This window comes from Falco biarmicus, chromosome 7, assembly GCF_023638135.1.
Source record: "Falco biarmicus isolate bFalBia1 chromosome 7, bFalBia1.pri, whole genome shotgun sequence".
Classification (NCBI taxonomy): domain Eukaryota; kingdom Metazoa; phylum Chordata; class Aves; order Falconiformes; family Falconidae; genus Falco; species Falco biarmicus.
The window spans coordinates 53,073,757-53,087,629 of record NC_079294.1 but is presented as its reverse complement, the minus strand read 5'-3'; the positions used below and the strand labels follow the sequence as shown (position 1 = coordinate 53,087,629).

Sequence of the window (13,873 nt, the reverse complement as noted above, 5' to 3'; positions counted from 1 at the left end):
ATACAATATTTCATTCCCAGGAGAGTGATTTGGTGTGGGTATATATATATATATATATATGAGTACAGCAGCTCTGAAGCAATCTTGCTTCTGAACAAGAAACAAGCAATCCCATCTCCATGTGCTCTCCCTGATGTGTTGAAAAGACATCTCTCTTGGCTTTTAGAGTGTGAATTTTGAGGCCTATTTTAAGATTTGACTAAACCAAAAGGGTGCACTTGCCCTTGCACTGAAATGATATTTTTGTAGTAGCTGGTAGCAGTGATTCTAGAGAGCAACATCAGCTGCTTGATGTCATTTCACTCTTGGTGATGGAGGGGGGGATGTAAATCCTATGTCATTCCAGACCAGAATCTGGTCTGTCCAACCTTCATTCTCTTTAGCTGCTCCAGTCTTCAGTAAGGAGGCACTCAGGAATATATCACCATTTTGCTGGGGCAGGAAACGACAAAGTTATCTAGCACTTCTGAGACTCCCTAGAAAGACAGGCTAACCAGCAAAGTACAGCAGATGATATTCTGGTTTTGAAGGGCACACTGGGTGACAGAAAGTCCACCCAAGTACCTTTGTTTCTATCTAGTGCATGAAGGCATTAAATATGTGGAAGGCTGTGTGGGAATCTTAGTTTATTATTCTTTCTCCCACATAAAGATCAGCTATTTCGCTGAATGCCAAACACTGCTACTCCTCTGGGGAGGTTCCTGCAATACTGCTTAGACAGGTGCTGTCCTTGTGGACCTTGGGCTTCTCACTCACCCTATGTTATCACTTGTATAGAGGGGGGGGAAATGCTATTTAGAAGCACTTGTCTGAATGTGTTTGGAACCATCCAGCACCAAAAAAAAAAAACAAAAAAAAACAACAGACAGACATGGAGCCTGAAATTTTTGTTCCTTGGTAGTTGTTTATCCTGGTTTACTGTAGACAGCACACTGATGACTTGAGAGTCTTGTGTTTCATACAATTTGAGGCAGGTATCACCTTGATTCTGTTTCATTCAGGCTCCCTACTTCTACCTAAACATTCACTCTTTCAGAGCCTGCACTTCAAAAATTCCTGTCACTTCCTCTTCCTCCTCAGGGTATTTTCATATACAGACATACCACTACCACCAATACAGATGTTGTCTTGTTTCCCTCCTCCTTTCCTTTCTTCCTCTCATGTTCCCTTGCTTTCCAATACGCTAATTTTATTCCTCTGATCAGTTTAGAACTCCTAAAGTAACCCAGCACTTACAGGTCTACAGGTCTCTCCCTTAAGGAGAACATGAGCTTTCTCCAACTTTTATTACCATAACCACTTCAAAAGTGCCTGCCCTGTCACAAATGCTTTGTGACATGAGTTGCTTCCACCTGGCTTTTGATGCACTTTGTTTCTTCCATAGTATGAAATGCTGTAATGAAATCTTCCTGTGACTGAGAATTTTGGGGTGCTACAGGGTCACTTTGCACGAGACCAGCAGTCTTCTGCATGGCAGGATACTTAAGGAGCCCCTTCCAGAGGGGCACTACCCAAAGGTAGGCACAGTATGTTTGTACAGAATTGAGGTGACATTGTCACTGCTCTCTGTCGCTAGTTTGTAGTGTAATTAAGGTTTACATCAACTGTTAGAACGCCAGAACACCAAGATATCCAAGGTCTTCTACATTTATTCCTACACTTACTTCTTCAGCAGCTTACCCACAGGAACAGACCACATAGTGATCCCAGGGGATCATTCTGATGTCATTCTTAAAACCTCAGCTGAATGAAGCTCTCTCTGCGGACTCAGGCTCTTAACACAGTGAGATGGAACGGTGAAAGCCTACACATAAGAATATGAATTCTCCATCTCTGTTTATCTGCTAAAATATGAATTTTCTGTTCAATTTTTACTGGCATTACTATCTCACTAAATCCCTGGGAGAACCCTGCAGTGTCCTGCCAAGATAATCACTTGGCTGTCACTCACAAGAAATCCGAAGTGGAACAACTGGAAAGCAGAGATGACTCTTCTACAGTCACAGCAAGAAAAACACCTTACTGGAGAAAATGGAAGTAAACCCAGGAAGTCTTACATTCCCATGTTAGACAACACCACTCGGCATTCTGGACTACAGTGGTCAAGTGTCCAGATCTGCACACGCACCAGAACAGTGTTGCCACTCATGGTTAGTGTTACAAAACTATTATGTTGGGTTGTGAGCTGCTTGTTTGTTCTTCTTAAGAAGCCGCTGCTATACTCTTGACAGTAGAAAGTAACTTGCCTGCTATGACCACGTTATGAAATTCTTAGGTAAATCTAACCACTGTGCTCAGGTGAAAGAACTTCTTCAAGGATTAAATTCTTCAAGGATTTAGCCAGTGAACCCTTAACACACAAAGGTAGATGACATACAAAAGAAAACTTCCAAGGTCAGGCCTCTCTCTTGCAGAAACATTTTAAGGAATAAAACCAGCAGATTTCACTCTTTGAAAATGATCAGTGTTACAGTATAACTGACTTGAGGAGAGGAACTTCTGCAAAGGTTGACAAGTGCGTCTGTGAAGGGGATCTCTCAGAAAGTAAAAGGAAAGACAGAAGTCTTTAAATAATGCTAGCTGGCAACATGCGCACAAATATTCCCAACATCATTGTATCAAACAAAGTTCAAAACCTACTTCATTCAATTAATAGAATGGAAATACTCAACCTGATTTCTAAGTAACAATAACAAAAACAACAAGTTACTCCTACGTGGCTGAATCTTCATAACTAGAAGCACTATTTTCTGAAGAAAAACTTCATCTTCATAGGTCAAAACAGACAGCTATCCCAATACTCCTCCGTACAGCTCCCACTGGTAGTCCAGGTAGGTATGCACAGATGTCTGCATTGCAGAAGCACTGCTATTTGAAAATCCTTATCTAGACTCCAAACCTCACACTGGTTATAACCGACATATTTCTCCATTCCAAGATTTTTTATATACCTTTTTGCCAACTTTCCTTTCCTCTTCATTTACTTTATTTCAAAAGAAAATGATCCCTTCATGCATGAGTATACTACAGGATATGCATCTCCAGCAGTATTTCATGCAACCCTGTCATCGGAGAACAATGATACTTATCCTTGTCATCCCTACCTACACAGCTTCTAGTTCTCCCTCTTTTGCTTAGGTGGAAGTACCTATCAATCCCCCAGTGTTCTGTATCAGTCTCTGCTCAGCTCTAACTTACTCCTTTTGAAGTGCAAGTCACCTTCCTCTGCTGCAGCAGGTGAATGAAGACAGTAAATACTGCAACAAAAAAGGAATATCATGTACTCAAATGACAGTGCGTTCACCTACCAGCATCAGAAACAAACAGTTCATTCTATGTGTGTTTTTACCAGTTGTATAAGACTTTTCTTCTTGAGAACACTATCATTAGCCAAGATGAGACTTAAGGTCAGACAAAACTGAGAATTGGAACAAAAGCCCTCTTTTCATGGATGCCATGATACAGCCTAAGTGCTGCATGTTCAGCTTCTGCAGGCAGCACAAGCCTACAGCACTGAACACTTCAAGAAACACATGATGCTTTCTTGAGCTGCTTTTCACACAGCTCTCAAGGGAAAATGGGTCCTCAGGAAAAAAAAAAAAAAAGAAAAACACCAAAAAAAACCCCACTTGCATTTTAATGTTCTCTGCAGTAGACTAAAAGCATTTGCAAGTATCCAAAGTACTTATAATGAACATTTGACTCAGCAATTGCATGTTTTCTGGAATGTCTAAAAACTCGTGAATTCTGATTCTGCTTCCAGCTCTTCCTCTTAACTTGTGAAGTGCATGAGACTGCATCAGTGCTTTATTTCCTTCAGCTGTAAGAACTACCATTATGTCTCTTGCACTAATATTGCAAGGCTTTAACTGCCTCACAAGAGTGCCAAAAAATACTACATAGAAAGGTTCTTGCTTGCAAGAAGTATGTTCTTCATTCTGTTTATATATTTCAAGCAATAGGGAGGCTTATAGTAAGGTATTAGTTTGTCCTAATAGTAATGTACTATTACACGGGCAATAGAGGCCAATGTATCATGCTGATATTATACTCCATCTTTGTTGAGATGCAAGGATTAGCCCTAGAATGGAAGCTCTAGTTCTTTCTAAAAAACCCCTCTGACTTCTAGAAACACATCTGCTTCTTGTACCATGTATGGATGAGCACAAACATACAACGGTTCACAGGATCACAGAACAATTCTGGTCGGAAAGAATGTCAGAGGTCTGTTGTCCAACACACTGCTCAAGCCAGGGTCATCCGTGAGGCCTGATCAGGTTCCTCAGGGCATTATCCAGTCTGGTCTTAAAAATCTCCTGGGACAGAGACCACACAAGCTCACTGGGCTCCCTGTTCCCATGTGCAATTGTCCTTCTGGGACAAAAAGTTCTGTTTATATGTAGTTTGAACCTCTCATTTCAACATATGCCTATTGTCTCTCATTCCCTACCATGTACTGCTGTGATGAGTCTGGCTCCACTTCCCTGAAGACCTCCTAAGTACTGGAAGGCTGCTGCTAGGTCCCCCAAAGCCTCCCTTTCTGCAGGCTGAGCAAGTCGCACTCCCTCGCCCTCTCCTCACAGAGCGTGGCCTCCAGCCCCACCACTTTGGTGGCCTCTGGGGAACTCCAGTTCATTAGTATTTTCCTTGTACCAGAGGGGACCAAAACCAGACACAGCATCATAGATGTGGTCTACTGAATGATAAATAGAGGGGGACAGCACCTTCGCTTGATCTACTGGCTGCACTCTTGTCCATACAGACCAGGATGCTCCTGGCTGCCTTTGTTGCCAGGGTATATGGCTGGTTCACGTGCAGTTTGCTGTTCAGCAGGACCTCTGGGCCTTCCTGGCACGGCTGCTCCCCAGCCACTATCATTGTAATGGCTTAAACCACAAAGGCATTGCCTTGTTTATTTAAACACAGATTACAAGGGAAATGGATATAAAAAGTCTGCAAAAGCACCTAAAACTCAATGTGTTCAAAGGCTACAACCAAGATTTTGTTCTGGACAAAATCAGGATCTTCTGTATTTCTCTCTGCGAGCTGGCAGCCTGGAACAGATGACTTCTTGTTAGATTTCCCTGCCTTCGGCACAGGAATATAAACTGGAAGACGTTTAAACCATGGTATTTTCACAAATTATTTCTTAGCAAATGTTCTTATCAGAACAATTGCAGAGATGGTAAAATTATGCTTCTTGAAGTGGTTTCTCATGTTCACAGCCTTAAGCAAAGGTCACTTTTTAAAGACCTAGCTCTTGTTTAAATTCATGTCCAGTCTCCAACCTGAACAGGCATTACCCAAGTAACTGCACAAAAAATGCTTTTCGAGATTCTTCCTTAGTATCATAAGATTTTCACCAGAAGAGCTGAGCACCTACAGCCTTTTCAAGAACATTTTATGATCAGAGGATCAAGGGGCAGAAATTATGCAGCTGCTGATTAGAAGCAACACTGCATTTTTAAAAATAGGTTTTGGTATTTCCAAGTGCAGATAAGGGCTAAACTATCGGAAAATTTAGATTCAGGAAGCCCAACAACCAAGATATACAAGAACAAGCCTGCAGCCTGAAATCCTGTGAGCCCAGAGTGGAGTAAGGACAGTGGCTTCCCCTTTAGTAGCTCAGTGCTCATAGAACAACATACAGAAAGAAAAGCTCTTTCACCCTCGTCTGTCCCGTACAGAGGAGAATCTGGACTATACAGTGATAAATTACAATCTTGTGCTTTAACATAAAACTTCAATGTTATGATTTTCAACGCATGGACAACCAGCATGTACTGTGTTTTTACTTAAGTGGCAGTAAAGAATTAGACTAAAATTCCTGCCTTTTAAAATTACCTTACGTGGAAATACTATTGCTTACACACAACCATGTAAAACTGCAATAGCAGTTGCTTCTGTTTTTCAGTTCTGCTGGTTGAGTAATGAGGTATTCTTGGGTAACAGGCATAATACATGAAATATTATTCTGCAAATGGACTTCCCAGCCCTTCCTGGGAATTCCTGGGAGACTATAGGATGGCCTTGACCAGGTAATACAACTGGAACACTACTCGCATTTTTTACCCAAACTGGTGACAGCAATTTAAGACTTTTCTTAAACATCAGTGCAATGCAGATTATCTCTATACAATGGACACCGTATGATCTCCTGACTTTATTTACATTTCTTTTCTTGTATGCCCTCACTAGCATGCAACAACCACCAAAACGACATTGAGGATGCAAAGTACATAACTCTGAAAGCGCCGGCTGCTAGTTGAGGCAAAATAAGCCAGTCTCTGCCTTTCCAAGATGCGGCTCCAAACACAGCATTCCCTTCCCCTCTCCCCCACCCCCACCCCTTTTGTTACGGCAACACCCCCCCCCCCACCATATTCAAAAAACTGATCAAAACTGGGAATCGGCCCATGCTATAATGTCTCACGCCGTTTATCCCGACAAAAATCAAGTATTTGATCGAGCAGCTCCTCAGGATGAAGGGAACGGGACGAGTGCAGGAAGAGCTCCGGTCCGTGCGCTGCACCGGAGGCACGAAGGCAGAACCAAACTCCCGGCGGTGCTGCAGCGCTGCGGGCCCCTCGCACCGCCGCGGCCGCTCAAGCCTCCCGCCCTCCCACCCGGCGGCGGGGGGCGCAGCGCCGCCGCCTCCCGCAGTACCGCAAGCGGACGCTGCGGCCCGGCGGGGCTCGGGGCGGCCCGGCGGGATGGGTGGCGGGCAGCCGGTGGCGGGCGGGCAGGCAGCGTTCCCCGGCGCAGCCCGGCCACGGCCAGCTCGCCGGCTGACAGGAGGTGGCGGCGCCGCGGCTCCCCCCACCGAGGCGGGCAGGAGAGCGGCTCGGCGCCAGCAGGGACATGCGGGCGGCAGCCCCCTGTGCCGGCGCCCCCCGCCGCCGCGCCGTGCCGAGGGGCTCCCCTGCACCCCGGCTCGCCGTCCGCCTGCCCGGCTGCCGCAGGACGGGGCTGAGGCGGGGGCAGCTGCTGGCGGGGCGCGCAGCCCCCGGGCACGGTGTCGAGAGGGGCGAGGTCCGCGCTGGCGCGGGGCGGGGATGGCCGCGGCGTCCCCTCAGCGCCCGCCCGGCCCCGCGGGCTCCCCGCTCCCCTGAGGGGACCCGCAAGGATGCTGCCGCCCCACCCCTGGCGGAGCCGCCGCTCCCCGCGACCACTCCGGCCGCCGGTCCCCCGCCCCGCGGCCCTGCTCCTTACCCCTGCTGGCAGCGGCGGGGCCGGTCCCCACCCCGCGCCGCGGCGGGGACGCGGGGGCAGCTGCAGCCGCTCTTTTGTGTGCCTGCCTCAGCGCCACACACCGAGGCGGCTGCTGGGCCCGGGAAGCTGCGTGCGAGAATACCGCGGGCCGCCCGGGAACCTGCATGGCGCATAGCCCGGCCGCCGCCGCGCCTCAGGGGTCCCGCCCCGGCGTCCCCCGCCCCGCCTCAGCCCCGCCGCCCCGGCCCGCGCCCGCCGCCGCTCGGTTGCCCCCGGGGCTGCCTGCCGGCCTCCGCGCCCGGCGGCGCTCGCCGCTCGCAGGGTCCTGCTCGGCCGGTGGGCGGAGGTGGCGGCGGCCGGACCCCCGGGCTGCCCCACCGCGGGCGGGCGGGCGGGATTTGTGCGCCCCGAGTTTCTCACAAAATGGCGCAACGAGCGGTGGCCCCCGGTACGGACTAACCTGCCGGCCGCGCCCTCCGCAGGTACTGCGGGACGAAGGCCCAGCTCTGCGCCGGCTTCGCACCTGCCCGCGGAGGATCTGGGCCGGCCCCGGAGGCCGAGGTGAGGCGGCTGCGGGGTGCGTGGGGCCTGCACCCCGGGGCTGCAGCGGGGGGCCGCCCCGCGGCAAGGGGGGGCTCACTGCAGCATGGGCCGCGGGACAGCAGGGGTAGGCGGGCGTGTTTGCTGGAGGCCTCCAGGCCCGCTGTGACACGTGGTGAGGCCACCCTGCACCTCCGGGTGTTGCACCTCGGGGCTGTGCTCCTCAGGGCCCTGCTTCCATGACAGGCCATAGCATATGTTGGTTTCTGTGAGTCTTCCAGACTGTATTTCTGTGAAACGCATTCCCAAGTGCCAGCTAGTTCATGACCTCAAGTTTCCCCATTGCTTGAGGTGCTCCAGTGCAACAAAAATGAAATTAAATGCCAGAGTTTGACCATTACAGCAGGGGACAGCGCTGGAGTTGGTCACATTCCATCATATGTCCAAATTAATGAGATCAAATAATGATTTTTATGCCCTTGTGCAAATAATACAAAGATCCCCCAGAAAGATAATGGAAGATGCAACGTGTAATATTTAAAAGCTCAGTGAAGGGGATTTCTTCAAGAACGTTTCTTACGGTGAATGACAAACACAGTTGGTTCCATGGCCCTTTTTTTTAGAAAGTTAACTAGAGCTTTCTACCGCAGCTAGGTGATGGTGGTGATTCTTTGTAAATAAGTAACATGTGACATCAAGTGCTCCTAATTAGGCCAATTATGACACGACTTGCTCATAAGTATGCAAATTTGAGACTTGTAGGTATTCTTGAGTATAAGAAGTGGTCTTTCTTGTGATGGCAAAAGTGAAAAGCTGTCGTAATTATATTTCTTCCAGATCAGCTAGATATTAATGTTCATTATAATAGCTGTGTGTCCAACTTGGTGTGCTTTTGTTTGTCCTGGGGTAGCTCTACCAGTTCCTTAGCACCAAGCCAAATTCCCTGTACATGCATAGGTCCTTTCTGGAAACAATATTTCATGGGGGATTTTATTCTTGTTTTTTTGTTCAGTTGTAAAGGTTTCTGTTAAGAATCACTAACTACAGAGTTGCCATTTGCTACTGAAAGGCTATTCTCTTGTCATGGTTTTCTATAGTGACTTTTCTCACCTGTCCCTTTCTGTATCCTAATTACTTGACTGATATTGGTTCTCTTCTAAAGATAATGAGAACTCAAAAGTTATGTAAACTCTAATGTATGTGTGTTTTACACAGAGCTACGGGATGTTTCATATGATTTGTAGACGGGTTGTTTAAATATTTGACAAATCATGTTTTAATTCATACTATTAATTCTCAAAAAATGTTAACTTGAAGTAGCCTCGTGTGCATAAGGAAGTTTTCACTTTCTCAATCAGTATACCAAAAGCAGTATTCCAGCTTGATAGGACAGATATATGTTTTCTTTTTGAAGTTACTGCAGCTGCAAGTACCACAACTGACCTCTCAAAGACTGCAGGGGTCCCAGAGGCGTGGGATGTATTTTGAAACTTCTTAAATTTAAGTTCCTTACAAACATTCTCCCTCTACCTAATTTTGGAGACTGACTCAGACAGATGGTTATTATAGAAAATTATGTATCAAAATGAAAGGTAAAAATAGGGTGCATAATATCAGTCCAATAATGCACGTCTCTGCTACTCTTCAATTCCTAGAAATAATCTTTTCCATACAAGCCCGCCACAGATGGAGAAGTAGGATATTCCCCCTATTTAATGCAAACTGTGCATTGTCACATATGCCTACAGAGTACCCACAGTTACTAGTTACTTCATAACTTTTGTTTTTAAAATAATGGTTTAAACCTATCTTTATTACAGAAAAAATGCGATGTTGAAAATAAGTAAAAATCTTCATTAAAGATCTATTTTACAGAAGATTTTAGTACCTATTTTCTATTTTCATGTTAAAAAAGCACAACTGTTAAAAGATCACTTTAGATTACACCTAGAAAAGTCAAGGAGTGGTTCAAAATGTATCATTATTTCTAAATGTTTAGGAGAGAACTCTTTCTCATCTGTGAATCTACACTATAAACTTTGCAGTTAACAATGCTGTTTAACCATATGCAAGACAGTGCAAATGAACATGAAACCAGATAGATTACATAATTTTATAGATATTTAAGGATTATACCATCCCAGGAGGCAAACCACCGCCTTCAAAGTAAGATAAATCTATATTTCATAAAATGTTCAAAGTGCTTTGAAAATACTTATCAGAGGTGACAGATTTCATTTAGCATTCCTAAGAAGGTGAGGTCTTCCATTTTAAAATGTCAGCATTGGTCCAATTAATTTATACATTGTTGTTAGTTTTGATTTCCATATTAATCTTACATGATTTGATGTTCCAAGTTTGAACTGCCAGTTACTTTTCTGTGTCTAGTGCCACCCAGCACCCTTATGAGAAGCACCAGGGCTACCGTTTTAAGGATTTCTTCTGTTTTGTAGTCTCCTCATTTGGCCAACATGACAACTGTTTTCATAAAACAATCGCATATTTATTGAAACAATTAACTCTTTAACTTTTTTCTCTTATTAAGTGTTCTTCAGTCCAACAAACCCAAGTCAGATCACTACAGGAAGAATCTCTTGTAAGGAAAGAATCAAATGAAGCACCAAGGAACTCATTCAGAGCACCTACTTGTAAGTACCTCAACTAGATATTGTAAACACTTCCATGTCTCCTGGTCTTTCTGTGAGACTTCCTTCGTTATATCAACTTCCATTCACCTATCTTAGCAATAAAGTCCAAATCCCAGGACCGTCCTTAAATACAAACAGCAATGCTTCTGCATGTGCATTAAGAAAGTAAACTCTGGTCTCAGCATTAAACACAGAAGTATTATCCACCCAGGAAGTAGACTGCAGAAGCAAGTGCCGTCTTCAGTTCCTCTTGTAATTCATTCACAGCTTTCTAAATTTTCAGGCTGTGTTAATTGTATCAAGGCACTGTAGCTGTGGCATCGTGATAAGAGTACATTCTCCCCAAACTTGTGATAAATTGGGCAAATACAGTAATAATGAAAGTGATTGAATTCAGAATGAAATAGCCAGTGTTTGCACTTTTTTAATTCCAGTGAATTAACTGCATTATAAGCGTGACAAGGCCAGAGTTTTTGCAGATTTGCAAAACTGTAAGCTTAGCTTTTAAAAGGCATTTAGTTAGTTATTTCTCAGCTTTTTGTTTGCTTCTAGGTTTGCCTCATTATATGGAATGGGATTAATTCTGCAGCCTGTTCTCCTCCTAACACCTAGAAGAGACTTGAGAGTTGCATAGAGGAAGTAAAAAAAGATACTTCATATCATTTAACGATGAGCCCTTTTGCTGCCTGAGTAATGTTGATGGAGTCCAGAAAAATGGGTCTCATCTGCCTTAGGCAGCATAAAATAGGAACATGCTTGAACTCAGAAGGGAAAGAAGGCACTGGGAGACATTAGAACAGGGAACTTGCACTTGACAAATGACCTCACAAATGTGAGAAAATTCACTGGCAAAATATTAACACTTCATCTTCTGAAAAGCTTGACATTATCAGGAAAGAAGGTTTCACTCAACCCTTTGGGAAAAAAAATACCCAACAGCAAGTCTAATTCCCTTCTGAACTAACAATCAGGCTCCAGTTATTTGAATCACTGTTGCTCCTTCCAGCAGTGCACCATACCTGGTGCAACTGGGGTATATCATTAAGTGTCCCTCCACTGGAAGAAACAAATCATAGTTCTCTATTGCTGCAGTTTCCATCCCTGAATTTCCGTTTTTCTTGATGTTATTCTCCTTTTATAATCATGGCAGTGACAAAGGGTAAGGCCCATATATCTAACCCACCTCCCCCAACCTTTAGTAAGTCAGAACAAAGAATGACTTGTGAAGGTTCCCTTGTGTAAGATTAAGGACTAGAAGTTTGTTACAAGTGTAGGGGCTGATCCTGTTCCCACTGAAGTCTATGGGAGCTAGGCTTATGAACAGAAAACGTCTCTCAAGGCATGTTAGCTGTCTTCAGATTCTTCAGCTGTTCAGCTCTCTTGGCTAGTCCTTCCAAGTCTATAACTCTAGAGGTGGAAATTCTTTTATCTGGTAGCACGTACCCAGACTAGTAAGGGGCTTTGATCACACCAAATGGTAAGAGCTTGTAATAAGCTTGCCTCAGGTTTGGGTACTGACTAATTTTGCAGACCTAAACTCTCTCTTTTTTTTTTTTTTTGGGGGGGTGTGTGGGGGTGTGTTTTTTTGTTAATATCTTGATGTCCGACTTAGGAGGACTCTGATGAAATGTGTAAGCTGTGAGTGAGATAGGAGCACGACACTTATGATGAACAAAATACACCAGCTGACTTAGTGCTAGGCAACCTCACTGCAGTCAGGAAAATTGCTGGTTACTAGCTAAAAATGTTGCAAATCTCTTTCTGCTATTAAGGTGGGGATCACAATGAGGCAAGTGCAGTATCGTTCACTCAAAATCTCCATTCCCTAGTACTGTATCAATCTCTTATTCTGAGTGTATTGATACATGCCATACACAAAATTCCATCTCCTTCAGACAGGACAAAGAAATGGAGTATAAACCTAGGGAGGACTGCCCTGTTTTCTGTTGCACCAAACGAAGGGTATTAGGTTCAAAGACTTCTGTTCAATTATCTTGACATGTAACCAGCAAGGCTTCCAGTCTTGGCATTCCTATGTTAGTTTTGCAGAAAAGATGCCTCCCCATCTTTGAAAGAATGGAAAGACAAAAGCAGCTTTGCTAACAGAATGTCTCCTAGAACAACAGAATCATATTTCAGAAATATCAAATCATCCTGCTTTGCCATCATAAGTCTTAGGAATTCTAAACTCAAACAACCTAGAATTTAGATCACAAACTAGCCTCTAAATACTGATTTGATAAAATGTAGGAACCCTGCAGAAGACTGTATTTTTCTTAAAATATGATAGAAGGACTATTTATTTTGAATACAAAACTATCTAGTTTTAAAAAATGCATGGCTTTGCAGAGTTTTTTTCAGAAGTGAAATTCATGAGGAAGCATCAGTGTCTTTAAAGCCCTGGTTACATCTCAGGTCAACATTATACTTGTATTTTGTTGTAGCAAACATGACACAGAACACAAATAATTCCATTTCCATTAAGTAAAAATTCTTGACTAAAATGAACTTCCTTCATATCAAGCTGAAACTATTCACTGTATATACAGAGATGTAGGAAAATAAAAAGTTCTTGTGGTTTAGCTAGGAAAAAATATTACTTTTAAGGAGTAAGAAAACTAGAGAGAAACGGCAAGTCTTCTATTTCTACAGCTGACATGTCAAAACAAACCTATAAAAGAAAGTATTAGGACAAACACTGCTTGCATAACATACACCAGTAAAGTCTGTCCATGAATAAGTCAACAAATTGTGACTGCAGTCTGTCAGAAACATAAAGCATCCTGGCATGCTCTCTAATGTTAAGGACAGCATACATAACCAAGACATACGCGGCTTGTGTTTTCCACTGATTTTGTAAGTGCTTTTGCATAGGAAAACTGTATTTATAAAGTATGTGGAAAGATTAATTGCCATTTGTTCAGGTCTCTCCCAGGTATCTTCCTATGGGTAAAGCCTGAAAAACCAATAGTCAATGCCTGAAAAAAATAAAATGTGACAAGTATATTACAGTCTGAAATATATTTCAGGCAAATAATTTTCCAGGTACTTTTGTTGCATTGCCTGCCTAGCCACAGAGTTCATAAAACAACTAAATGCTGATTTATGCATGGTAACTTCCTTGGCAGTAATTGTTACGCCAAGGAAAACGTACTTACTGATTGCAGACACCCATACAACAACATATGGATTTTTTTATTACATGAACCAATCAATCAGTGTGAAGCACAGATGGTGAATGGTGAAAACAGAAAATACAATGTTCGTTTTCCCTTTATTTCTAAAGGGAATATCTAAAGCTATACTGAGAAGTGGGTCTCTGCTCTGAAATGTAGAACAATATAATGTGGGTTGACCTAGAAGCTGTACAGTTTCTGTGGTTACAGAGGTAAAAATCATGCTGCAAACATGAGACAACAGAACATAAATTACTATGTTACATATGTAACTTGGCTTATGTATTTGTCTTCAGA

The 13,873-nt window shown here is 43.9% G+C and overlaps 1 protein-coding gene across 5 annotated transcripts in view; it reads right to left on the bottom strand.

Moving 5' to 3' along the window:
- Nucleotides 1–7,368, bottom strand: part of APBA2 (amyloid beta precursor protein binding family A member 2) — a 106,140-nt gene extending 98,772 nt beyond the window's left edge. For 4 of the 5 annotated variants that reach the window (XR_008823108.1, XM_056346852.1, XM_056346854.1 and 1 more), the window contains exon 1: nucleotides 7,213–7,368. The gene's annotated coding sequence lies outside the window, so the exon portion shown is untranslated. The remainder of the gene's footprint in view (nucleotides 1–7,212) is intronic. The other variant, XM_056346853.1, reaches the window with a different exon arrangement.
- Between the last annotated feature and the right edge of the window lie 6,505 nt (nucleotides 7,369–13,873).